The sequence below is a fragment of the Phascolarctos cinereus genome, unplaced genomic scaffold, assembly GCF_003287225.1.
Source record: "Phascolarctos cinereus isolate Bilbo 61053 unplaced genomic scaffold, phaCin_HiC Scaffold_726;HRSCAF=1367, whole genome shotgun sequence".
Classification (NCBI taxonomy): Eukaryota; Metazoa; Chordata; class Mammalia; order Diprotodontia; family Phascolarctidae; genus Phascolarctos; species Phascolarctos cinereus.
Window position 1 is genome coordinate 80,490,327 of NW_027556098.1, and position 24,339 is coordinate 80,514,665.

The 24,339-nt window shown below is 36.2% G+C and overlaps 1 long non-coding RNA gene across 1 annotated transcript in view; it reads left to right on the forward strand.

The window, feature by feature from the left end:
• The first annotated feature begins 3,430 nt into the window (after positions 1–3,430).
• LOC110210818 (uncharacterized) overlaps positions 3,431–24,339 on the forward strand; it is a 161,227-nt gene continuing 140,318 nt past the window's right edge. The window contains exon 1 of the long non-coding RNA XR_013482696.1: positions 3,431–3,484. This is a non-coding gene — a long non-coding RNA (uncharacterized LOC110210818). The remainder of the gene's footprint in view (positions 3,485–24,339) is intronic.

A 24,339-nucleotide genomic window follows, 5' to 3' on the forward strand; every position in this document is an offset into this window, starting at 1 on the left:
TTTGCCTTCCAGCTGTAGCTATAAATTGCCTTATTTCAAACACTGTATTCACAAGAGATTTATGGGAACTGATGTTCCCACTGCCTATTTATTGTTCTTAATTTAAGGTGATCTCCTCGTATCTCTAGGGAAATTTACAAAGAGATATCTGTTCTTTATATTTTAAGGACTTAGATATACATATACTTATAAAAATCTATGATTAATTAAGGAAGAGATAGGGAATGTTTTTTTTTCTTTCTATTGAAATCCACTGATCCAGGGGAAAATATTAATAAAATAAAGACCAATATAAAATATTGTTTTTCCTCCAAGTAATATAACCCATTCAAATCATCTATATATCTCTATCTATCTATCTATCTATCTATCTATCTATCTAAGATCAGAGCAACATAATTCTAGATCTAGAAGAGACCTCAAGAGTCATTTAATCTGACCCCTCATTTTATAGATGAGGAAACAGGCTCAGGAAGGGTAACTAACTTTCCTGAAACCACATATATACTTTTTACCTATTATAATTTACAAAAAGTAACAACATAGAACATTATTTTCCTTTTATTTAATCAGTGTAAGTATGCTTCAGTTCTATGGTATGGCCAATTTGCTGTGACTTTCATTCTAAGACTTATTAAGTCTCCCTTTCTCTATAAAATTCTTTTCCTACTCTTGTCTCTTATGAATTTCTCCCTTACAGCAGAGGTATGTAAGAAAAATGGGGAGGGACAACAGAAAGGCATAGATTGACTAACAGAAGGAGAGAACAAAAGGGGGAGAATGAAGAAGAGAATGTATGTAGACATATGGAGGAATAAGAGAAGAGACAGAAAAAAGAAAGTGGCAGAGAGAAGACAGATACAGGGCTGGAGGAAGAGAGAGAAAGAGGAAGGGGAATATGTGGTAAAGGAAGAAATAGACAGAAATTGGGTCACTAACAGTAAACAAGACAGACAATGAGAGAAAGACAAGCTAAAAGAGGTTCTCAGTGAGACTAATTTACCAATTAGTGTTATTTGATGATCATACCACTTGGTCTGTGATTTTTAGCGTATTATCATCCATTACATATTGTCCTTAGTCACTACTCATAAATCTTCAAATGCTCTAATCCTTAAACCTTTATTTTATTTTGTTTTTTACATTAAAATATTTTCAGGTCCATATTCTCTCCCTTTTATCTCCTCTCTACCCCAATATTGAGAAATCAATAAAAATAAAACCCCATTACTTATGTATAGTTAAGGGAAACAAGTTCCTCATTGGTCATGTTGAAAAAAAATCCAAAAACCAACAGCTTAATTTATACTGAGTCCATCATCTCTCTATGAGGAGATAGGTAGCACATCCACTCTACTTTGGATGGAGTTATCACAGGGCAGCCACTCATGGTAGAACTTTTCCTCTGTGGTACAACAAGGACCAGATAATTTTTTCCCTAGGTATCAGATAAAACAAGGTAAGGATTGGCCTTGGGTTCAAGATTCCACAGTTATGAAATGAAGAATTTGGCCTTTCTTTCTTTAAAAAGGGATTGCATTGTAACTCCCTTATCACCAACATGTATAAAATCCACAAATTGAGGGGAAGACTCAAATAGGGATCATAGTAGGGCAAGCTTAAAGAAAATGGTAATGTTATGATACCTGTAAAGAAGTACATCATAAATAAAGAAATTACATAAATAAAGAAATTACATTACCCTGTAATTAGTACTTAAGTAATCAGTGAAACATATTAATGTTGGTAAGGGAGTATCAATTCTTCCCTCCCTTCCTTACTACTCTCCTTTCAATTAATCTGTGCATATATAAATATATACCAAAGAAATACTAGGTTGTTGTTGGGTTTTTTTTTTTCCTGAGGGGGAGTCATATTGAAATATTAGCAGCTGGGAGAGATCAGGAAAGGTTTCGTATAGAGGGTAACACTTGAAGTAAGCCTTGAAGAAAACTAGGATTTCTGAGGCAGAAGTAAGGAAGAACTGTATTCCAATCCTGGGGGACAGCCTGGACAAATGCTTGGAGAAGAGAGGTAGATTGGCATGTGTGAACAACAGCAAGAAGTCCAGTTTGCCTAGAAGACAGAGGGCGTGAAGGGGAGTAATGCGTAATCGGGCTTAGGTTGGGAAGGGTTTTAATGTCAAAGAGAGGTTTGTATTTAACCCTGCAAGTAATTGCAATCTATATCTATCTACATCTGTATCTGTCAATATATGGGTAAATATACTTATCTATGTATGTATGTATTTTCTTTCTCTCCCCCCCACCTGTGATTTCAAAAGTGTAGGGAATTCTTAGTGTGGGAATTCGGTTTATGAATGCAAATCAGTGACAACTCATCTGTAATTTAAAGCCTTCCCATTGTCTGTGACATTGAAAAAATACAGTACTTGACTATAATCACATTATTATCATGAACAACAACAAACATTTATTAAGCACTTATGACATTTTACTAAGTGCTGGGGATGCAAAGAAAAATGAAATCATTAATGTGCATCAGAGACAAGACTCGAACCTGGCTCTTCCTGTTGCCAAAACTAGCTCTCTCTCTGTTGCTATTTTGCAGCTCAGACAAAGGCTCCCAGATGTATTGAAAGTATCAAAATAATAGTTCTTTGCTTTTTCAACTGGCATAAATCATTACCTGCCCTGAGTGAACAGGGATTTGTAAGATGCAGTTACTAAAATTATTGAGCAGCGACATTTATTAAGTACGCGTCCCATGGAACCTTAATATATTTGATTGATGCTGACAATGACAACATGTCTTCTTTCATGGGTGTCCAGAGTCTTTGTGTCCAACATTCCATGGACTCCATGGTAATCTAAAACCTGTGGGAGGTTTCCATCCGTGGGGATGTAATACATAATAGCAATTCCTCTGAATTTTCTATTTGGAGTGATTGGGTACACTCTGGTGGTTTGAGCAGCTGTTATAGTGGTGAATTACCTAGTTCAACAGGAATCCCATTCCTGTGGGAATCTAGATCACCAAGCGAGTAGTTAATCAGAGTCTATATAATAGCACTATGTATAAAAAATATAAAAAAATTCTGTCTGCTCAACTCTAAAGCGACATTGCTAAGCGGAACAAATCACTTCGCAGTCATTTACTTCGTGCCATTATGGAATAATCTATATCGTGTGTCAGTTCTCAATAGGTACGCATTCACTTATTCCTTAGCTTGGTAAAATTATTTGGGCATACCTCACTTTATCTAACAGCTATATTCCTGGAAAGTTAAATTCATAGGAGGTTTGGGCTAGAAGGAGACTTAGAAGCTGTTTAATTCAAACTATTTTATAATTGAAGAAACTGAGGTCCAGACAGGTTAAGTGATAGCCTGGGTTAATAGGATCATGGGTATAGAGTTGATAGATGTCTTGGAGGCCACCTAATCACTTCTTCTTCTTCTTCTTTTTATAGATGAAGAAAATGAGGCTCAATGAGATTAAGAGATTTCTCCACGGTCACAAAGGTAATAAGTGGCATAGCTAAGATTTGAACACAGGATCTCTGATTATAAATATAGAGCTTCTTCACACATCTAGAAAATTTGTGAAAAGCACATTTCTGAAAACTGAACAATACTTCAGGGGAGATTGCTATTTCAAGCAAAGCTTTGCAGTGAATCCTTCCATAAAACCACAATGGAAAATTATTCAATGGAGTGGATAACCATCTCCCAATGTATATTTCGAGGCATATATTTTCATAAATGATATTAGTTTTTTTTTTTTAAACAAAGAATGCCTGTGTATGGTGTGGTACAATTGGCTATTTATAATCATTGTCTAGTCTTTGAAATAAGCATACTTGTAATAACAAAGGACCTCCTTGCTTGATAAAATATAGATTAAACAAAGCTCTGTGGGGCTGATTAACATATTTCACTAGCATTTCTAGTCTTATGTTCTGTTAATTGGTTACTATTGTTCCATTTAAGGGGGCTGTATAATCTTTCTTTATGGTCAACTAGGTGGCACAGTGGATAGAGAGCTGGTCTTGAAAACTCATTTTCCTGAGTTCAAATCTGGCCTCAGACACTTATTATTTGTGTGACCTTGGGCAAGTCACTTAACCCTGTTTACCTCAGTTTCTTCTTGTGCAAAATGAGCTGGAGAAGGAAATGGCTAAATCCCTTCAGTATTTTTGCTAAGAAAACCTCTAATGGGGTCACAAAGATTCAGATACAACTGAAAACATCTAAACAACAACATAGCCTTTCTTTCATGATTATCTCTCCTTTTAAATATTCCCCTTTGTCCCAAGAACTATTTAGCAGACAAAAAAAAATTTCTCCTTCTTCTCAAACTCTGGGACAGTAACAGGAAGTATTTCCCATATCTTTGTCTTTTCCTTGGGACTGATTCAAAACTAGAAGGCTTTGTCCTTGTAAGTTGGGTCAGGATGCTGTGAATGGATATATTTTCTGCAGAAATAGCGCAGGGTATCAAATTTTAATTACATTTTTTTGAAGGAAAGAAATAACATGGCCTTTCTGCACTGCAAAATTATCACTTTTGTTCTAGCAGAGTTATGACACTTAAATTCTGGCCTCAGTAATTTTAAACAATGCTACTCCAATGCCGAGAAGAACACATTTACCCACAGCCACCTGCTCAGCTCCTAGCAGAAAGTACAGTTCTCCCCAAACGTTGTTTTAGTCATTAAGTTTTTCAGTCCGTATGAAAGTGTCTTAGTTGTTTAAGTGTGCTAACCTAGGCAGTAAACAAATAAGCAAACAAACAAATAAGTTATCCGGGAGATAACTTTTTTTGTAGACTGGGTGATTAATGGATATTTGAAGGCTGCATTCCTGGTGCTGCAAAATCTGTGGTAAGCGCACCTGCATTTTTAAGCCTGGATGCTTAATGAAACTGTTTGCACAACGGAGGTGCAGCCTGAGCTGCTCCAAGTGCTTCATCACAATGAGGTCCAAGGTATGCTTCGATATTGCAACAGGAACACTCTGAAGCCAGACACATCACGCAGCCATACAGATTTCCACATCTACAATGACTCCCATAAAACATCCCTCAGGGTTTCAGTATTTGCTTAGGAATGGTAAGGTAATCAAGTGGAGATGTTAGCAATATGTGTCTTGCATTGGAAACTAGATTAGAATTCATTCATTCACTCCCCTTTATGTAAGTATTTATTGAGCACGTATTCTGTACAATTCACAACACTAGACAATCATACAATAAAACAGGTCCCAGTTCACGAAGGGCTTATAATTCAGTAGGGGAGATGTAGTCATAACATGTGGTCATATTTAACAAGTGATGTATAAGAGGTACAATCAAGTGTTAGAGGAGTTCAGAAAAGGAGAGATAAAGGAAGTCTTATTATTTGAGTAGGAATTTGAAAGGTAGGATTTTGACATGCGGAGTTTGATGGGAATAGCAAGAAATGATACAGTGTGGAATCCTGTGGAAAAGAGCTTGGTGAATACTTTGGAGTTTAAGGAACGTTTCAGGCAGTAGTGGAAGATAAGGCTAGATTAGGAAAGTTGGGATCAGACTGTAGAGGGTAAGCTAAGGAAGTCAGAATTTACCTCTTGTAGATACAGGTCAGGAGAGCCTTGCCTTTAGTTCTCTCTAATTCAGGAGTGGGGAACCTGTGACCCTCTAGGACCTCAAGTGAAGCCATTTGACTGAATCCAAGCTTCACAGGACAAATTCTTTTTTTAAGGGATTATTTGTTGTTATTATTTGAGCAAGTTTCTCACCCCTGCTCTAGTTGAACCATTGCTCTCAGAGGGGAAGTTTTTTGTCACATGCTGTAAGCCTGGTTGTTTATTGCTGTTTAGTCTTTGTTCAGTCCTTTCTATTGGTGAACCCATTTGAGGTTTTCCTGGCAAAGATACTGGAATAGTTTGCTATTTTGTTTTTCAGCTCATTTTACAGATTAGAAAACTGAGGCAAACAGGGTTAAGTGACTTGCCCAGCATCACCGAGCTGATAAATGTTTGAATCCAGATTTGAACTCAGGAAGATGAATCTTCTTGACTCTAGGCACAACACTCTATCCACTGAAGCTGCCCCAAGTCTGATTGTCTAATAAGTTTAAAAAAAAACAGAACTCTGATTTCATTGGTGTGGGGAGTTATGGGTACTCCCACTATCAATGGAAATAGACAACTTGTTCTGCAACTTTTAGTCTTATAGAGTTATCTGGATGACTGAGAAGTTCAATAATTTGTTCAATGTAACAGTGAGTGTCAGAGGTAAGGTAGTGAGGTGGCCCTGTGGATAGAATTCTAGTCCTGAGTCAGGAAGACTCAGATATATCTCTAGCTATGTGACCCTGGGCACTTAAATGAAGGTGCTTTGCCAATAACACTTATCTCCCAGGGCTGTTGTGAGGATCAAATAAGTTAGTAATTGCAAAGTGCTCAACACAGTAAGTGCTATACAAATGTTATCATTATTAGAATTTGAGCCAACATCTTTTGGATTCTAAGGCTAATTCTTTATCTGATATAATGCCTTTATGAAAACGTAATCCCTACCCTTGAACTAATTGCTTTATAAAGCTGCATCTCATAGATATACATGGTTTTTACTTATATCACACACTATTTTTGCTTCTACTGTTCTCTATAGATTTTTTTTTAACCCTTTGAAGTTTGCTTTAATTTTGTTTTTTTTTTTCCTTGAGGCATTGATTATGACTTAGTGATAGGGAACGTTGGAACTTCAGGTCAGAAGAACTGGACATAAGTCCTGGCTCTTCCATTTATTAGTTGTATAACTTTGGGCAAGTCACTTAAACTCTCTGAGTCTTACTTTCTGCTTCTGTAAAATGGGGACAATAATCCTCATGCCATCTTTTTTTCAGGTTATGGTAAGGATCAAGTGAAGTAATATGTCCAAAAGCCTTGTACAAATGTAACAACATAGAACTTCTGCAGGGCCTAGGGAGAGAAGAAGCTCATCCTGTCCATCTCCCACTAAGGAGTCTCTCTTTCAGTTCTAGACCCAGGCTGGATTCAATCCTGGAGCAGCCTGGACTCTGAAGAGAGAAGTCAGATTCTTTTTTTCTCAAATTCTCAAATTCTCACATTATGTCCCCGTCCCAGAGCCCCTGGGAGAATCACTTAAGTGTCTAAAGTCTTCCCAAAATGGAGGAGTAGAAAGGTATTCAATGTTCGAGGCGGATCATAAGCTGTACAATAGGATACCTATTTATTTTCTCCACATGAAAGAAATATTTAACTCCCAAGCTCCTTTTGATAAAATCCTAAAAACAAGCAACAGTAATTTACAACTATGGTTAAACTTTCCATGGAGGTTGAGACTTAAAACATCAAGGAATGAAGCAGTTTTCAGGATTATTGAATTGGCATTTCACCTTTGACTCCTCTCTTAACTATCTTCCTAAAGGTCTGTGTCTTCTGTTAAGCTAGGACAGGGGTTAGAATCCTTTTTTTTTTTTCTGTTGGTGATCATCCTCTCTGATGCAGAAATTCCTCCTGCTTCCATTCTAACCCAGGAGCCTTCAGCTCACAAGCCTCCCTCTAAGACTGGAAATGTCCATTGGCCACCTATGCTAAGGAGAAGAAACAAAATAGAAGAGGTAGTCAGGGGTCCAAATTCCATTTGCCACAGGACACATGCCTGTTGTCATGTGCTCAGAGGGGCCATTTCTGCTGGGGAGAGCACATACCCACCCTCACAGGAAACAACCGAGAGGAAGTCTGACATTCTACAACAGAGTTGTCAAGAGCAAATAGAAATGGGCTACTTATCTGTACATAAGGATCCCTGTAGGCCACATATTGACTTAGCTTTAAAATGTAATATCTATTTTTGTATTCTTATTTATTTTGTTAAATGTTTCCCAATTACATTTTAATCTGGCTTGGGCTGCACTCGTGAGTGTTGTGGGCCACGTATTTGACATTTCTGTTCTAAACAATCTGGAGAGAGGAAAAAAAAAGAGAGCCAGAGGGTAGAGTCACTCCTTTTAAGTTCTATTGATTAGGCGGTTCTTCTTGGTACTGTGCCCAGCACTCTTTGACAAGCAGCCTGCCTCCCTAAACACACGTGCACAAACACACACATACGTGCACTCACGCACGCATGAAGAAGTCAAGTGACTAACATGGTTAAAAAACCAAAGCCTGTAGTGTTTAGCTAGATGTGCCTCTGGAAGTTTCCAGGGTGGCTTAGTGAATGTTTCATGGGATTCCCCTTGCCAACTCATGGCTCATAGGGTGTACTCCAATCTCATGCTACGTAGCTATGAGCTGATATCATGGATGTATTGTTTGTTGACTTAAGCTTGAAGGAAATATTGTAGAACAAAAACATGGTGAGACACGGAACATGAGTCTTTTTTCTAAAAGTACTTAATCTGGGAAATATTTTTTGTCTTGGATTTAGATTTTGAGGAAAGGTTTGAATTCTATTTTGAAGTGTAAATTTGCATCCTAGGAAATGCTCAATTTGCTATCAATTAAATTTTTTTTTCTTTTCATGGGGAACTTAAAAAAATGACTAGAAACTGGTTAATAGCATGGCATATGTTCTCCATGAAACATAAGGGGAGAAAGAAATTCCACATATGGAGAACACCCACTATTCCTGCATCATCAAGTTTTCTCCCTCCTCCAACTCCAAATTACTTTGTATTTATGTTTTATATATGTTTGTATATACACTTATCTGTCCATGTTTTTCCTTAGCAGAATGCAAGCTTGAAAATATAGATTTTATTGATACCTTTTGTTTGTGTATCACCTGTGTTTCTCCATATCCCTCTCTCTCTCCTTTCTCAGAGAATTATCCCTTATAACAAAGAATTTTAAAAAAAAAAGTAAAAGAGGAAGAGAAATATTTAATAAAACTAATGAACACACTGAATAAATTTCAGTCAGTCAGTTTAAATATTGATTAAGCATCTGCTATGTGCTAGGCACTATGCTAAATACTGATACAAAGAAAGGCAAAAAAACAGTTCCTGCCCTCAAAGAGCTCACAATCTAGTAGAGGGGAACAACACAGAAAAACAGGCTGAAAAGTGGTGTGAGAGGGTACTTGCCTAATGATGTGACAAAGTCCTGATGAGAGCAGCTGGTTAGCAAATGAAGAAATGACTACTCTACCTACCTTCCTTGAGTGGAGGATCTGGAAGGAGCTCTCTACTGTCCACTCTCACATTATAAGCAATGTTCCACATCCTTGGATCCCACCTTCTCCAATGGATTGGATAAGAGGTGGAGAATGGAGGTGTATCCTCATATTTCTTCTTTGAAGCCAAATTTGTTCTTTATAGTTTTGCAACTTTCAGTTTCAGATTTTTTTATGGTGATTATTCTTTCCATTTACGTTGTGTATGTTGTTTTTCTGACTCTGACTTAAATTCAAAAAAGTCTTTCCATTCTTCTCTGTGACGATCATGCTCATTGTTTCTCACAGCACAGTAATATTCTATTATTTTCACTTCTGTTTATTTAGCCTTTCAAATGTAAACTTCTTGATGGCAGAGATTTATAGAAATGGGTTATAATGCTTCTTAACAAATATAGGAATGTAAAGAGATGATCCTAACTTCTTTTCATTACTTGGGTTGGAGCTTAGGGCCTATGTAAAATCAATAAATAAGTGAAATTCATCTTTGGTGTTCTCAGTCTCCCTCTTCACCATCATTTCCCTCAATTATGACAAACTGACCCCTTAGGCTAAAGGAATTCCATACATTTGCTTTGGATCTACAATCTAATCCTCACTTTTAGAAACCAAATTAATTTTCCCTCCAGTTTTTTTAAGGCAATTGGGGTTAAGTGACTTGCCCAGGGTCACACAGCTAGTAAGTGTCAAATGTGTGGTCTGAGACCAGATCTGAACTCAGGTCCTTCTGACTTCAGGGCCGGTGCTCTGTCTATTGCTCCACCTACCTTCCCCTGCCCTCCAGATTTTAAAGTAAAAAAAGAGGGAGAGGATGGGAGAAGGTGATTATGGTACCAGCTCGTAAGGGTGTCCTTCCCTTATGTATGAAGAAGCCCAAGCCCAAGCTCTTGAGGGCAGTCAAGAAATTGGATAAGTGTCCAAGCTCAGACTCCACAGCTGACAAATGTCACTTTCCCATGCCATAGACTTCAAGTACTCAAGGTAGGCAGTGTGGCGTTGTCGAAAGAATGTTGGCTTTACAATCAGAGGACCTTGGTTCAAATCCTGATTTAGTTATTTAATTTCTGTGTGTTATTGAGCATGGCACTTTACCACTCTGTATCTGAGTTCTCTCAGTTGTAAAAATCTGGGGTTGGGTTAGGTGACCTCTAAGGTCACTTCTAGCTCTAGACCTATGATTCTGGGATCCTAATACATCTTTTATGAAATCGAAGAATGAAACACATTTCTATAAATTTGGGTAAAATTATGCAAAAAATGAAACGGATGGGCACTATGATCATACCACTCTGATACCACTCTGCTAAGATTTGCCTCTGCATAGTCAGAGGGAGAATTTTTGGGCAGCCCTCAAATTATACCTTATAGGTGACTGCATACTCCATTTATGAGGAAAGCTGGCCCTATTTAGCATTTATATGGACTCTGGGAACATTAGGCACCAGAGGTGTAAAAAGTTTAAGTTGATGCTAGTAAAGTAATATATTAAGTTAGCAATTTAGGGGAAGTAGCTATGGTAACAGGACAGCTTCTGGTAAAATGATGGAATGTGAAGGTCACAGAGGTTTTGGCTTTCTGGCACAAGTTTGAAACTTATGAGGAAGATGAACAACCGCCCCTTCCTGAGTTTTAACTAAGAGTACAATAGACATGTACTGCCATTTTCTTTCTCCAATTTAGGCAGTTCCTTTGCTCTAAGTAGTGACAGTAATCAGAATTTCATCTTTTCATCAAAGAGGATTTACCATTGCATAGCAGACTCCTTGTGAAGGAAAGGAAATGCTCCAGAGATTAAAGTGCAATTTTCTATGGATGGTGATTTTATACTCTAATCAAACTAGCTGAACTTGATCAAAATACAAAGTGGAACTGGTATTATTTACAATGCAAATGATAGGTTTCTTAGCATGGGCTGATTTCATTGGAAATAAGAGTTACTTATTTGGAGATGGACAAAGCTGTAATGAATCAATCGATCTACCTATTAATTGACAAGCATTTATTAAATGCCTGCTATGTGCCAGGCACTATGCTAACTTCTGGTAATACAGAGTAGTGAAAGAAGCAGTTCATGCTCTCAAAGAACTTACATTCCAACAGTGAGATATGTACATATATTTGTACAATATAAGTGGAAACCAAATAAATTTACAACTTACTAAAGTTTTATTAGGAAGCGTACTAGTAGTAGGATAAGGGCCAGAGTAGGGATCAGGAAAGGCTTTATGTAGAAAGTGACACTAGAGCTGAGTCTTGAAAGAATTTGTTCTTTGAAGGAGAAGGGTAGGTGAGGTGAGAGTGAATCTGAGGGGGGAGGGGCAGGGCATGGGAGAGGGTGTCTTGGTGAAAAGGCAAGAGAGATGGTAAGATGCAAGAGTTCATGGAGAGGAAAAATGTGTAAGGGGCCTTGGAAAGGTAAGAAGAGGACAAGCTGTGAAGAGCTTTAAATGCTAAACAGATTTTATGTTTGATTCTAGAGTCCATAGAAGCTAAAGAAATTTTTGGGCAAGTGACGTATTCAGACTTACACCTTAGGAAAATCATTTTGGTACTTTGAAGGTGTTGCTCCATTTGTGAACACTTGGTCCTCACCCAGAATTTTCTTTTCCCCCACTTTGTCTTAACTTTCTCCCTTCTCATCCCTCTATTGATCAGATGGTAGTGCCTATTGTTGGGTGCCTAGGTGGCATAGTGGATAGAGCACCAGGCCTGGAGTCAGAAAGACTCATCTTCTTGAGTTCAAATCCAGCCTCTAGTTGTGTGACCCTGGGCAAGTCGCTTAACCCTCTTTGCCTCAGTTCCTTAGCTGTAAAATGAGCTGGAGAAGAAAATGACACATCATTCCAGTATCTTTGCCAAGAAAACCCCAAATGGTGCTGTAAAGTGTCTGACATGAGTGAACAACAACAAAATGCCTGCTGTTGCTCTGTAAATGCCGTTTTTCATCTTCAGACTTCTATTTACCACTATTTTCTTATGATGAATTGGTGGGGAGAAGGGGGATAAGGAAAGCAAATCATGTATTCCTGTGCTTTGGGTCGTTGGATATCTGTCTGTCTTGTCATTCAGCAAATGTTCAATTAGTTGAAATAAAACAACCCATTAAAATAATTGTTGGATGACTGATGATGATTGAGAGGTCATTTAGTCAATGGGGGATTGAGGGGAGAAATTTGTTTCCTCATCACTATTTCTGGAGTTCCATTAGTGCAAAATTCCTGCAAGCAGCCCTGAGAATAGAAGCATTTAGAATGCTCTGACAGTAAGTAACACGTTATAATAAATAAGTAATTATACTTTGTAACACAGGTAATATTTATGTCTCAGTTGATGAACATGGGCTCATGTCTCAGGTTATCCACACTCATAAAGTATTTGATGCGGCATCTAGTAGGCATGCCCATAATACTGACCTACTACAAAAAAAGTACCAGAGAGATATTATATTTGCTACTTATACCTATATGACCTTGGTCTAGCTTCAACCTATGAGCTCAGTTTCCTCTGGACTAAATGAGCTCTGATATCTCCTCCAACTGGAAATTGAAAAAAATTTAGAGATTACAGAGCTACTTGGGGGTGGAAATGATTCCTTAATATGTGGTCACCAGTACCAGATGGTTATCATAGAGGACAAAGTTTTCTCTGGCTCTGCCAATGGTCTTCTGTTATGCGACTGCAGTTCCTTTGGGTAGGAATAGATTTTTAATTCAAAGAGAGAGAGAGGCAGGAGAACCTGAACGAGTCACAGAAAAGAAGGAGAAGGCAGAAAGAAGTCATGGGTCATAGGATCATAGATTTGGAGATGAGGGATACTTTAAAGACCATCGACTCCAAACTACTCATAAATGTCCCAAGGAGATTCTTTCTGTGCTGTGACCCCAAATCTATGTCCTTGTACTACCAGGAAGAGCCATGTTATTCTAAATTCATTAGTTCTTCAACTAACTTGACTGTGACCCTTCTAGGGGTCAAAATTAAAATAATATTTGAGAATCATGTTTTATTTCAGACCTCCTCTGTTTGCTCCTTGGGAGGAGAGCAGAGAGAGGAGAGAGCAGCTAACAGGGCTAAATAATTTAACTGTATCTTTCCTAAAATTTTGGGTTCAGGGTGTGCTATCAACTGTTTGTGGGAGGCCTGAGACTGGAAAAAGCTGTGGGCACATTCACCTGGTATTTTAAAAATATGTCATGATTTTATTCCATGCTATTGATACTGTATCTATGGGTAAGTAAAAAAAAAAGTTATATACAGTAGCATGGTTATCTGTATAATTTTTTTTTATGTTGGGACAAAAGTATCTGAAATAAAAAAAATAATAAATGCTTAGTTCAATTAGTATGTTTAGCTTAATCCGAGAAGATTTGTGATTTTATTAAATACAAATTCATTTGTTTGACTGCGTTAAATGTCATCAGCATTTTATATAATTTTTCATTTAATTTTTAGCATAAAGCCTATTGTGCTTGCCTTAGGATATGGTCAGTTTTCTTTACTTCTATTATAAAAAGAATCTTATGATATGGGACTTTAAAACATTTGACTCCATTATGCCTTGCTACTGTCACTAGGTCTTAATAAAATGCAGCTGAATGAGGACAGCATTTTTCCTTGTGAGATGGGAGCTATAGAGCTGATCTGATCTGATAAATCTCCACTGACTGTGCCCCTTAGGCTAATGAGTTAAGTAGCTGTCACCCAGCAAAAAGCAGAACTGGGAGAAAGAGGTTATCAGCTCTCTGGAGTCCATAAAGATGTTTTCATTTCTTCAGAGCTAGTCTGGCATTGGGTGGAGAGCACAGTGGGGCCTCCTACTTTCTGGAGCTTGTAGTAAATAGGATCAGACTGGTGGCTAGCAGTGCCCTCTAGTGGTTAAAAAATTTTAATATTCAGTATAGTCTGAGACAGATGTTTGGGGGCTGTGTACATTTTGATGGGATCTGTGAAGAATTGCAGGGGCTTCTCCTTCTTTTTTTTCCCTAAGTTTTATTTCAGTATTTTGTTTTATATTACAAATATTTACAGATTACTCCTTTGTCAAAGATTTCTTGTAAAAAATAAGTGTTAAGTAACAATGATATTGTGAGGTCATCTGAAAAATTATACAATATTTTACATCTGTTAACATTCATTGTTTTTTTAAAAGAACAGAAATATATTTTCTTCCCTTCCCATCCTCACCTTATTGGAAAAAAACAAACTTCTTATAAAAATATGCATAGTCAAGCAAAAAAAAAATCCTTAGTGGCCGTATGTATGACAGAGATTCTGCACCCTAAAATGATCATTTTTCTGTAGTAGATGGCATGATCAATAATTAGTCCTCTGAGATCATGAATATTAATTATGTTGATCACAGTTTTTATAGCTTCCAAAATAATTATTTGTTTTTAAAATTGGCATTGTTGGTATCATACAACTTGTTCTACTGGTTCGGCTTATGTCATTTTGCCTTGCAGCTCTCTTTTCTCTCCATGTCCACCTCTTGGCTTCTCTGGTTTCTTTCATGTCTCAGCTAAAGTTTCTCTTTCTGCAAGAAGTCTTTCCCAGCCCTTCAGTTCATATAGATCTTCCATGTCTTTTTGAAATCACCTGTTTTCTCATTTCTTATAGCACAATAGCACTCCATCACATTCATATACCACAACTTATTCAACCATATTTCTATTGCTAGACTTTTCTGTTAGTTTCCAGTTTTCCTGCTATCATAAGAAAGACCCTAGAAATAGTCTTGTACATAGTCTTTCCTGAAATACAGGCTTCTTGACAAATGATTATCTGTTTCCTCCAGACTATGGACTGAAACTTTCTCAGACCTCAGACATTCATAGAGTAAAGGAAGTCTTCCTTTTATACCCAAAAGAGATCAAAGAAAGAAGACTTGTTCTATTGTATGAATGCCTGTGGCTTGAGAAAGTTGCAGTCCATAGTCTGAGGGAATAAAGGACCAGCTTTCAGGAATATGTCATGACAGAATTATGTATAATCAGAAAGACAAGATTGGTCCTTTGCATAAGTAAAGTATGTGGTTGCCTACACAGTGTAACATGAGAGAGATTATAAGACTAGCCATAAACAAATTCTTGCCATCGATTTTTTTCCCCTTCCCTTCATTTCTGTACATATCTTATCCACTCCCTCAGAGGTTCCCAAACTTATTTGGCCTACTACCCTCTTTTAAAAAAATTACTCAGTGCCCCCTGGAAATCTTTCTTTAACCCTTTAACATTTTTTAAAAATTTGTGTCATTTCAAAAAATATATAAATTAAAAAAACTCATCTCACATTTAATAATTTATTGTAAATTTGTGGGGTTTTTTTGCACTGAAATTTTGATGATGCAATATTACAGTATGTAACCATATAGTATTGGATTGTAAACAAGTCATTACATGCACATATTCCTGCCAATGCATGCTGGACTTCCCAACAATGCATGACTAGCTCACTTGCCAACACTTGCTTGTTAAGACCTGTTGGTAAACTTGACCAGTGATTGATTATAACTTGCATTTTGTGTGTTTATTTGGAAAATAATGTAATCACTACAACTTTAACTTTGTTACACAACAGATGAAATGTATGAACGATTTTTCAAAATTTCCTTCTCTTCTTTCCTAGTGCTTTCACTGTACCCTAATTTTTATTCAATGCCCCCCAATTGTACCCGAGGCTACTACCATCCTCCTAGATCATTCCAGCACCCCCCCAGGGGGTGGTATCACCCACTTTGGAACCTATGCAGCTAGACTGTATGATCACTGAGAGCAAAGAGGGGAACTTATCTGAACTTTGCATCTCTGAGAACACCTAGCATAATGCTGAGCACACAAGAAGTATTAAATACATGTCGGTTCAAATGTATTGAATTGGTCTGCATATCCTGTAGAAATCAGCTTTGAATAATTTCTTATTATTAGGATAAATTAAAATATGTAATTTGTTTTTTTAAAATCTGAAACAAAAGTTTCAAAGATGTTTAAGATAATCCGTGGCTGCAATGCCACAATGAAGTAGTAAGCAAAGCTAGGAAGTTTGAGGTTAAAGGCAGTCGTGAAGACCACCCCCTGAATGACTTCCCTGTGCCTTATAACTCTCTCTCCTTCTTCATTTCCACCTCCTGGTCTTCTGGTTTTCTTTATGTCTCAGCTAAAGTTTCACCTTCTGCAAGAAGTTTTTCCTAGTCCTTCTTAATCTTAGTGTTTTCCGTCTGAGATTAGCTCCAATTCATCTTGGATGTGTCTTGTTTATACCTCGTTTGCATGTTTTCTTTCCCATTAGACTATGAGCTTCTTGACAGCAGGAACTGTTTTTAGTGGTTTTTTTTTTTGGTATCCCACGCTCTTAGCATGGTGTCTGGAACATAGTAGGTACTTAATAAATGCTTGTTAATTGACAGACTTTGGGCTAGAAAATTAACGTCTCATCTGTAAAGTGAGGAGACTAGAGAATTCCTAAGGTCCCTTCTACCTATAAAGCTATTGTTCTAAGGCATTAACTTATAAAGGCTTAAAATGGAACACCTCTCAGGAATATTTGCATTTTAATAAGGGACTTGAAGATGAAAAACCTTCAAGACACAAAAGAATTCTTGTCTGAAAGTAGAATGACAGTTTTGTGTGGGAAGTTGCAGGAGGGCATAGTACTCTCAGATCCAACTGTGTGGGCTGTTGCCTACTTTGTCTGTGTTGTGTTGTAAAGATGGCCTGGCTGTAGGCCCAGGGGTTTTGGCACCCAGTTAGATGTATATATTGTTGTAAGGGAGAGATGAAGATGCTACAAAGAGGCCATTGCTGAAATGAGGGTAGAAGAGTGAGAGACTGTACCACTGAAATGTATCTATCATCCATCCATCCATCTATCCATCTATCCATCTATCTATCTATCTATCTTTTTTTTTTTTGGCTAGGCAATGGGGTTAAGTGACTTGCCCAGGGTCACACAGCTAGTGAGTGTTTTTTTGGTGTCTGAGGACAGATTTGAACTCAGGTCCTCCTGAGTCCAAGGCTGGTGCTCTATCCACTGCACCATCTATCTATCTCTTTAACTATATCCACACACACACACACACACACACACACACACACATATCCACACATACACATGTATATATACCCTCAATGCAGCCCTTTGACTGAATCCAAACTTCACAAAACGAATCCCCTTAATGAAAAGATTTGTTCTGTAAAACTTGGACTGTCAAAAGGCAGCACTCAAACACCTAGAAGGCCACATGTGACCTTGAGGCCACAGGTTGCCCACTCCTGACCTAGAACCGTGCTTCTCCTGAGACTTTTGATACTTAGTGCCAATTTAAGAAATATGATCACTTTTTAATGCAGTTTTTTTTGTTTTGTAACATCTCAGTGGGGATCTGAAGGTAGAGAAGGATGTGAGTAGTCCCATAAATTATAGTCTTCTGTTGCTCCTCAACTTTTGAGCCTTCTCCTGGGCATGGTCACAGAAATCTAGGTGGTTTTATGATTCTTGATAAACCACAAATTGGTGCTCTATGTAGTAATTTCTACATAGGAAATGTATATAAAATAATCTGATCTTGGCCTTACTCACTTAAATTTCCCTCAATATACTTTATCAAAACTTTTTTTTGATACACTTTATTAAAACTACAAGTGTGAATACAACCTCTTATAGCAATACCTTACCTATCCAGAACTAGATAATCTAAAAACCTCATTTCTCTGTTACATAATTAAGAACCATGAAGGAAATATGAAAGGCCTCTGAGTAGTCAAGGTAGATATCAAAAAGTCTGTGTACTCAAAGCTTATCCACAAGACTTGTAGAAAAGTATTTTAGGCCTTCATTTAGAGCCTGCTTGAACCCCATTCCAACTTGCTTTATTATGTGGTGTCCAAGTACCTCACAGAATAGAAACAGCTGGTTAGAAGGGGACAGGAAATTGCTATAGATTGTTATTCTGACAACTTTGGGAGGGAGTAAGTTGCCATTTATTGGAGAAATGTCTATTATTATTATTATTATTATTATTATTATTATTATTATTATTATTATTATTATTATTATTATTTTTGGCTAGGCAGTGGGGTTAAGTAACTTGCCCAGGGTCACGCAGCTAATAAGTGTTATGTGTCTGAGGCTGGATTTGAACTCAGGTTCTCCTGAATCCAGGGCCGGTACTCTATCCACTGCACCACCTAGCTTCCCCAATACCAAAGCAGAACTTAATGACCATTTGTTTGGAATGTTGTAATTATAATTCATGCTTTCATATTGATTGACCTTTGAGACCCTTTACTGTTCACAACACCTCTCGCATAAGTCCCTGCTACTAACCTAATTCAGGTCCTCATCACTTCTCACCTGAACTATGACAATAGCCTTCAAATTACTGTTGTCTTTTCCTCATCTGCCTCCACACTCCAACTGATACTGCCAAATTGATTTCCTAAACCACAGGTCTAATCATGTCACCCCTCTACTTAATAAAGTCCAGTGGTTCCTATTGTTTTGAGGATCAAATGGAAAATGCTTTGCTTAGCATTTAAAACGTCTTACTACCTGGCTCCTTCCTACCTTTCTAGTATTTTAATATTGGAATTACTCTCCTCTATGCATTATGCAAACCAGTTACACTGACCTCACATACGACATTCCATCTCTGCACTCTATGCATTTTCACTGGCTGTCTTTCATGCCTGAAATGCTTTCCTCCTCACCTTGGACTCTGGCTTCCTTGGTTTCTTTCAGCACTTGGCTCAGATTTTACTTTCTATAACAGGCGTTTCCAGGCTTTTTGTCCAGTGCTCTGCTCAGTAATCCTACCTAATAGCCTATATTGTTTTATAGTATGGTTACTCATGTTCCTAATGATTACTAGATCATCAAGAAAAGATAAAATCCTGTTCAGCATACTCTGTTTAGGAAGGCAGGGAAGCATGTGACATATTTTAGAAAGATGTCCACCCAAAATGGTTACAATAAAAATCATGTTGGTGTCCAAATAGGTAAATCCTCAACTAACCAGGTCTATGTAAAGTTTTTCTACTAAGCTACCTCCCTTAGAATATTTGAATTATTAAAAATTATATTTTAGAAGACAATTTAAATACTATGCGAGGCAGCTGCCTTAATTTTGCTTGAGAGGGGATAATCTCAGGAACTAACTTAGCACTTCTTTAATGTTCTCTCATTAAACAAAAAAACAAAAACCAAATTAACATGTATGAAGTCTACATCCCCCTTTAATTTACTAAGTCAATGGATCAAAGTGATAGCTAGGCTGATAATTTATTTAATTACTTTGCCCAGTAGTCAATCCTGTATTCTCTGCCATGAGCTAAATTTCCATGGTACTTGAAAAAGTATTTAAAGCATGGATTCTGGTCAGTAATGTGGCATGGAATTTCTGCTGCCTTCTAGGCCTCAGAGGGAAGGGATTCTTGTTCATAGGTTCATAGATCTAGAGCTGGAAAAGATAATGAAGGTCATTCAGTCCAACTGTCTCATTACACAAATGAAGAAACTGAGGCCAGCAGAGGCTAAATAACTTGTCTAAGGTCACAGAGGCAGTAGATGTAAGAGTTGGGATCTGACCTCTTGGCCTGTGACTCCATTTTTAGCACTCCACTGTATGTACCACATTGCCTCGTATTGTCTTGTTTCTCGGAGACTTGGGGAAAGGATAAGTATGTTTAGCAGTGGCTACCCTTAGGAAATTCCTTGCTGAAACCCTGAAGATAGGGTCAACTCTGGAACACAGTGGCCTTCTACTACACTATGGAAGAGACCATTTTTTCTGCTTAGTCCTAAGGTCAGCCTTGGTCTTAATGTCTTCTGGACTTTAAAATAGCATGTCACACATTTCTGTAACTGAGGAAGTTTCTTCAAATAGGAAGGAACTCTACACTGTATTCGTCAGGATGGTATAATTTCAGTATACACACACACACACACACACACACACACATATAAAATGCGTATATGTGTACAGACACATATTTCCTTTAGGAAGAAGAGAAAAAGGAAGCAATGGAATAGAATGAAAGGCTGCAAAACTGAAAGAAATGAAGGGACTGGGGAGTGAGATTGTTACCTTGCAAGTTTATTTTATAAGATGTTCTTTATTTTGCCCCCCCTTTTAGATTCTCAGTAATTTTGAAAGTACATTTCTCTAATTTGAGAGTCTCAACATTATAAATGAGATAATTTTTTTCTTTGCCATTTTGCAACATTTCCTTTTGATTGTTCTGTGGTTCTTTCCATTTACATTGTTTTGGTCATTTTATATATTATTTTCTAGGCTTTAAGTATTTCACTCTGTATCAGATCATGTAATTTTTTCTACGTTTCTCTGTATTCACCGTATTTCCTCTTGCTTACAGTACAATAATATTTAATTAAATTCATGTACTATAATTTGTTTAATCATTATCCAATCTGTGGCTGTCTACTTTGTTTATAATCTTTTGCTACCACAAAAAGCACTGCTATAAATATGGCATATGTTAGAGACTTCTTGTCAACAACCTCTTATTGATAAACCTAATAGTGGAATCTTTGTGTCAAAGACACATTTTAGTCCCATTATTTGTATAATTCTAAATTGCTTTCAAAAATGGTTAAACTGACTCATAGCTTCACCAAATCGTTTTGCTAATGGGCTTATCTTCCCACAACCTCTCCAATTTTTACTATTCCTATTTATTGTTATTTCTATTAATTAACAAGGGTATGAGACAAAGCCTCAGTGTTGTTTTAATTTACATCTCTATTATTAGTGATTTGAAACATTCTTTCATATGGTTTTCATGCATATATATATATATATATATATATATATATATACGTGTGTGTGTGTGTGTGTATGTGTCATCTGTTTTACTTATTTGTCTATATAATTTGGATACTAAAGCTTTACCTGAGAAATTTGATACAAAGTTTTTTCTCCTGTTCTGCTACATCTCTTATCCTAGATACATTAATTTTGTTTGTGTAGAAGCTGTTCTGTTTCATGTAATCATAGTTATGCATTTTATCTTTTGCAATTGCCTCTATCCCTTGTTTAGGTAAAAACATATCTTCTACCTATCATTGTAAAAGATATATGGTCTGCTTCTCTTCTAATTGCTTGTGGTGTGAGTTTTAATATATATTCAATTTGAATTTATTGTGGAGTACGATATTAGATGTAGATCCAAACCTAATTTCTGCCAGACTGCTTTTCTCAGAAGGTTTTTTTTAATAAACAGTAGTTAGTTACTTTTAAAGTAATTTATATTTTCTGTTTTATCAAACACTGGATTGTTGAATTCCACATTTCTGTTTCTCCTTTGTTAATCAGTTCCATTGATCTACTTTTCAATTTTCAAACCAGTACCATATGAATTTGATTATTGATGCTTCATAATATAGTTTGAGTTTGAACAGTGCATTTGCTCTTTATCTTTACTTTTTCATTATTTCTCTTGATATTATAGATCTCTTGTTTCTTCAAATGAATTTCATTTTTATTTTCAGTTTTGTTAAGTATCCCTTAAAACTGTAAATTAACTTTGATAGTTTTTTTTTCATTTTAATTATATTGGCATAACCCAGACATAGCCATTAAATATTCTTCCAGCTATTTAAATTTTTAAAAAAATTCTTGAAGGAGTACTTAGTAATGAAATCTATGTAAGTCTTTTTTGTGCTTTGGAAGATTAATATCTAGATATTTCATGCATTTTGTCGTTACTTGGAATGAGATTTCCATATCTCTTACTGCTTACTGGTTTATATGGAAATGCAGTTGATTTTTGTGGATTTATTTGGTAAACTGTCACTTTTCTAAGCTATTATCTCAATTAGGATCTTTGCTGATTCCTTAGGATTTTCTAAGGAAACCATTATGTTATAAACAAAAAAAAAGCAGTTAGTTACATCTCCTCTTTACTTATCTTTACACCTTGATTTTGTTTCTCTTCCCTTTTGCTGCAATTTCTAATACCAGAAAAAACTAACATTGATGTAGTGATTTTAAGGTTTTCAAGTTACTTAACAAATATCTCATTTCATCATGCTATTACTATCTCCATTTCACAGATGAAAAAACTGAAACTGAGTGAGATCAAGTGACTTATCAAGTATCACACAGCTATTAAGTGTCTGAGAGTGGATTTGAATTCAGGTCTTCCTAAATTCAAGTCCAGTGCTTTGCTCACTGTTCTACTTAGACACTATCAAGTAATGGTAGGGAAAGTGGGCATCCTTGCCTTCCTCCTGTATTAACGGAGAAAACTTATATCCCCATATGATCTTTTTGTTTTCAGAAAGATACTTTTTTATGGTAGTAAAAAGGTCTCTCTACGGCTACACTTTGTGTAATTTTCTTTTGAAAGCGTAATGAGTGTTTCACTTTGTCAAAGTTTTGTTTTTCTGTATCTACTGAGGCAAGCATGTGGTTTGAGATATTTTTGTTTACAATATGATTTATCATGTTGATTGTTTTCCTCATATTAGATCATCCTTGTGTCCATGGTACAAATCCAGCTTGTTATAGGGAATGTTTTCTTGAGTGAATTGCTGTAGTTTATTTGACATGATTTTATTTTAAAATTTTGAACTCAAATTCATTAATAATATTGGTTGATAGTTTTCTTTCTTTTTTATTTTTCCCTGATTTAGGTATTAGGACTATATTTGTCTCATTAAAGAGCCTGGTGGGGTGCTTTCTTTATCAATTTTTTGAGAAATATATGCATATGTGAAATAGTTGTACTACTTATGCTCTAAAAGTTTGAAAGAATTCTCCTGTGCATTCACTGGACTTTTTTTTCTTTGTTATTTCCTCTACAGATAGTTACATTGCTTTTTCTAGTTTGGATTATTTAAGATGTCTGTTTGGTTTTCTGTTAGTTTGGATGTTATATTTTTGAAGATATTCCTCTGTTTCTTTTGTATTATTAATTTTGTTAGCATGTAATTGTGTATGGTAGTTTCTGATAATTATTTTTATTTCTTCTAATTTTGTTGTGATTTCACTTTGCTATTTTGTTGACTTAATTTTCTGCTTTTTAAAAAAATCAGATTGGCTAAAGGTTTTCCAGTTTTGTTAATCTTTTCAAAGGATGGATTTTAGTTGTATTTATCTTTTCATTTTCAATTTATCTGTTATTTCCTAGGGGCAGCTAGGTGGCGTAGTGGATAGAGCACTGGCCCTGAAGTCAAGAGGACCTTAGTTCAAATCTGGCCTCAGACCAAACATTTGACACTTACTAGCTGTGTGACCCTGGGCAAGTTGCTTAACCCCAATTGCCTGAAAAAATTTTTTAAAAAAATCCTCTAATTTTCAGTATCTCACCTTTTGTGCTTATTTTGTGCATATTTGATGGTCTGTTTTAAATGTGCATTCTAGTTCATTAATTCTCATTTTTATTTTGTTAACCTGTATTTTTAGGGATATAATTTCCCCACTGAGGAATGTTTTAGCAGCATCGCAGAAATTTTACATTTTTTTTGTCATTATACTTTTCTTTAATGTAATTATCAGTTGTTTCTATAATCTGTTCTTCAATCCACACATTATTTAGTTGCTCATTGTTAAGCCTCCGTTGGGTCTCTTGTGCTCCCTGACCTGATTACTATGTTCATTATATTATGGCTTGTAAAGGATATCTTTTTAGCTACTGCTTTTTTATATTTATTTGGTGATATCTTTATGCCCTAATACATGGTAATTTTTTTGTAAAAGTTCCATGTCGCATTGAAAAAAAATATATGTATATATATGTATATGTATATTCTTTAGCAGTCCCACTTAAAAAAAATCATGACTATATTTCAAGAATATGTTAAGTTCTATGCTTTCCCTTTTGTTTATCTTTCTGCTATATTTATCCAAAATTTGAAAGTGGACATTAAAGTCTCTTGCTATGGTTGTGTTGCTATGTCTTATAATTTAGTTAATTTTTCCTTTTCGAATTTAGGTGCTGAAGGCATTTACAACATCTAAGTTTATTATTGATATTGGTTTCTTGTCTATGATTCTTTTCAGTACAATGTAGTTTCCTTGTTTATCTCTTTTTATATTACGAATTTTGTTTTTGCTTTGACGTCATGTTTAAAAATCTTGCTTGTTAAAAATTTACCTGATACATAGGGAATATTGTTCCAACCTCTCATTTTTATTCTTTGTATATCATTTTTAAGCTTGTTGTTAGTAAGCTAC